The sequence below is a fragment of the Acyrthosiphon pisum genome, unplaced genomic scaffold (genome assembly GCF_005508785.2).
Source record: "Acyrthosiphon pisum isolate AL4f unplaced genomic scaffold, pea_aphid_22Mar2018_4r6ur Scaffold_21838;HRSCAF=25021, whole genome shotgun sequence".
NCBI classification, from domain to species: Eukaryota; Metazoa; Arthropoda; class Insecta; order Hemiptera; family Aphididae; genus Acyrthosiphon; species Acyrthosiphon pisum.
Window position 1 is genome coordinate 1 of NW_021771346.1, and position 4,478 is coordinate 4,478.

Consider the following 4,478-nt stretch of genomic DNA (forward strand, 5'->3'; position numbering starts at 1 on the left):
TTGTAGACGGACTTAGTCTCTTGAAAATACTCGAATGCCTACTATGTATATTACAATCCTTAAACGTATTTGTTACTTTCTCGATGGGCTTACATGTGTTCACCGTCATAGTAACTAATTTATTATTTAATTAATAATATTTTTGATTTTACCCGAACTGGGTTTAACAAAAACGTAGAACATTTGTTTGGTGTTCCTTAATATTTGTGTAGGTACGTTATAGTCCGATTTATGTAAGTCGAATATTTAATATTTATAATTTATTAGAGTTCGTCAAAATAAATCATTAGTAGTGGACCTTTATATTTTTATAAAAATTATGAAAATGACACGATTCGTAATGATGTAGGTATATAATTGATTCGATCGGTTCTATACAAAAAACTTGCTGATGTAAATAACAGATGAATAAAAAAAATGAATTTACCGGGCGTTTTGTATAGGCAATATAAATACATTCCGGATGTTAAGGCTTGGCGGTGTTATTGTACAAGTATGTCAAATTGTATGCGATTTAATTATTTATGTTTTGAACAAGTTGCTTCCCAACACAGAACCAATTGTTAAAGGCGTTAGTGAATTCGAAATTTGAAAATTAAAACGCTCATCTGTATCATTCACACACCCACAGTCAACACTATAACCAAACTGCAAATATTCGATTTACCGGAAAGCTTATAAAAACACTTTATTAGGTGTCTAATTAGGTATTTACCTATCAGCCGTCGGTAGATAACGTTCTGTAACGTTTGTGTCAAGCAATCGAACATTTTTTTTTTGGACTGTTGCTAATAGTGAAGAGAATGCCACTGCAGGGTCGGAGTATCTGGACAGTTTATTAGACACTGGAAATAAAGTACATAATATTGTACGAGTTAGATTTTGATTTGATAATAAATGGTCAGTGCTGGGGTAACGTTACCGGACATGGGGAAATCGCGTTTTATCGTGTTAGCGGAACTGTACAAAATTTTTTTTGGTTGTACAAAATTGTACAAAATAAAGTACATAATACTGGATAATTTTGATATTCAGTTTCAAACTTAGCAGTGCTGAGGTAACAGACCTTGAAAAAATATTATTATTATAGTTCGTTATTATTGTTGCCTATTCGTAAGTTATTTAATATAATATGGGCTGTACATAAAATTGTAATGAAAAAAATAATATTTTTTTCATCACTTACAATACTATACAATATTTATTCGAAATCCTACAGTTTATCAGAAGATAAGACAGAAAAGTAACATAATGTTACCTAACCTAACCTAACATATCTCTAACATAGTCATGACACTAAATGACAATTATAGTTTCTAAGCAGAGCGATCAATGTATTGAATTTACGATGCTGTGTGTTTTTTTTTTTTAAGAAAGTTAAATAAAATTATTATGAGCGTTTTAAAGTTCGTATTTTTGAAAGATTGGATATTCACTCGATTTTTTATGTAGCTATTTTCTTATTTTGTTGCAATTCAAAAACGAAAAATCGTAGACACTTGAAATTTATATCATATGTTTATTTTATCAATTCTTATACTTGATAAAGTAGGTAATAGGGACTACAGGGGGATATAATAATGTGTTGGCATTTATTATGTTTTTACTTTTTACATGCAAACGCTTCTTTGATTAGACTTCAGACGATAGTTTCACGAGTACAAAGGTAACACCTTTGAAAATTCGAAATCCTGAATGATTTATTTATATTGGTGTTTGAAAATTAAAATAACTGGCACTTTAATTATACAATATATAAACGAGTTTAATGATTCACTTTTTTATTTCTTCACGTTAGTTTTTTATGCAACTAAAATATTATGATTTATAATATAAGTCTTGCATAACAATGTATTATTATTTATTATTATTAATGGTATACAATTAGTATTCATTTATAAATTTATTAATATTATGCATCACTATTATACTTGTTTCCAAAGTTTATCGCCATTTATACCACCTGCGCTACCTCCCGAACTTACACCGCCACAACTACTTGTACCGCCACCTGAACTTGCACCATTACCTGCCCCTTCATCACGCTTCCGTCGTCATTGTCATCGGGTGGCTTGACACATTCGCCGTCGCGCGTCGTGACCTAGTAAGATAGTAAGATAGTAAGATAGTCGGGCATGAAGCTGTCCCTGTACCGGTGCCGGCTGACCAACCGTCCAGGACCAGCTTCCACTCTGGGGTTGAATATCTCGAAAAACGACTTGAGCACAGTGTCCATGCAACAGTCGCACTGGCGCTGCAACATCGTCCGACAAGGGGGAAAAAAATGTCATTAAACCCGTTAAGTCTAACGGACCGTTTTTTAAGTTGTATATTTTTCATATAAAGAGAAAAGATATCAACGTTTAAACATTTAAACCCGTAATTATGTTCCATAGGTACCTAATTAAAATATATGTTAATTATTTTGACATCTATAAAATATTATCTAATACCTATAACGTGTATAGTAATTGCAAAGTCAAGTAGGTTTGAACAGTAGACTTGGTGAATATTATATTATTATATTCTGGTATATAATATAATATGTATAGGACATATTTTGTTAATATGAATATATACTGCATTTTGTAAACGTTTTGTTAGTTTCTACGATTTATTCTAGCAACTGTTTAAATATTTTAAATATTTTGCAAAATATGTAGATTTTGAACGCAAAATTTTAAATTTGAACTGTTATCTACTTATTAAATTACTTTTTACTGGTTTCACCATACTATAAAAACAAACACCTAATATTTAAATTTTAAAATTAACATTATGTAGCTGATATAGTGTATTATAATTTTATTTTCGAACAATTTGGAGGTGACTGTACACTTGCCACAAAAATGCGTTATATAATATACACATGTATATATTATACTACATGGATTTTCTATGTTTACAGCTAGCCCGTCCACGCGTGTATGGTACATTAGCACAGGAAGTGGACTTTGAAACAATGAATCATCTTGATTGTTACTACATACTCATATTTAGGGAGCGGATGTTTATGCTCCAAAAAATTTAAAAATATGCATGCAATTAATCTCTAAAAAGTATAAAAATATGCTTAGAATTCATTCAAAATATGCACCAATAACATTTTTATTTAAATTTATTTTGTTTATTAAAAATTAAAAATATATAGGTATAAAATAATTATTAATCTTGACGATTTGGAGTTAATTTTCGGCATTTTTAAATAATTAGGTACACAATTTTATACAATATAGAAACGTAGAACACAACTGCAATTATTAACGAAATTGTTCGATAGTCGATACCGACTCTGGCGACAACGGTATTTTATATTTATTTTTGTCGCGGGACAATATCGATAAGGCACAGTAATCGAAATGTCTTGAATAAACCCATACATCCCGCCGCCGTCGGGATATTTTGAACTATAAATTACGCGTGACGAGTCCGTTAATATATTACTATATTAGTATATTACGAAAAACCTCAAATATGTACTAAAAGCATGATGCATAAATGCATAATATAACAATATAATCAATCAAGTAAAAATCGGACAAATATGCAAAAATATGCAAAATTAAATCGGTAAATTTGATTTCTTTAGGTGATGAAACAAATTTCTATCTTACTCCGCATTAATTTAGATGTTATTAAAAAATATGATAAATGCATAAACATCCGCTCCCTACTCATATTATATTCTTATAATTAATTTAATTAAATTATTGTTGGAAAGTAGTCGAGAATCGTTACGATCGCACTGTGCAGGTGCCATTTTAAATGAGTTTTAATAATTTCAATTGAAACCAGAAAGTTCATAGCAGTATACCTACCTAATTAATAATAATATGAAGTATATACCTAGCGAGTAGCGGCTAACACTAAGCCGCCAGACCATACATTTTGATTATGATAATTGTGCGAGAGTAGATACAATAAAATAACTACGAGTACCTATCACATTTTCATTTCTCATCAGTACTTTTGTCTTTTAACATGTAAAAACCGTTGTGTATAACAATTTACCACATTTCAATATAATATACTCTTATATATTATATAGGACAACAGTTATTAGACCTACATTTTATTATTATATACATACTAGATATAGTAGGTATCATATTATACTACCCATCTTGCTTATGTTTATGCAGTGGCTTGTATAAAAAATATAAAAATTTTTTCGCGGTACTGTCATTTTAAATTTATTTAAATAATCTATGTCAATTCTAAGCAATACTGCACACGGTAGGTGCCGTTTTTATCGAATTGGTTGGAAACCAATGAATACCCAAATATAATTATTCATAATTATGGCCATCCAGGTTTAACATCCAGTTAATGTCCTAAAAAACCTATAAACATTTACTAAAAAATATGCATTTATGACATAAAAACCACAAAAATACACTTTTAATTGTTAAATTTTAATAACTTAAATACTTCTTAAAATCACTAATAAAACTGTTAATGTTAGTAAAATTATTCTA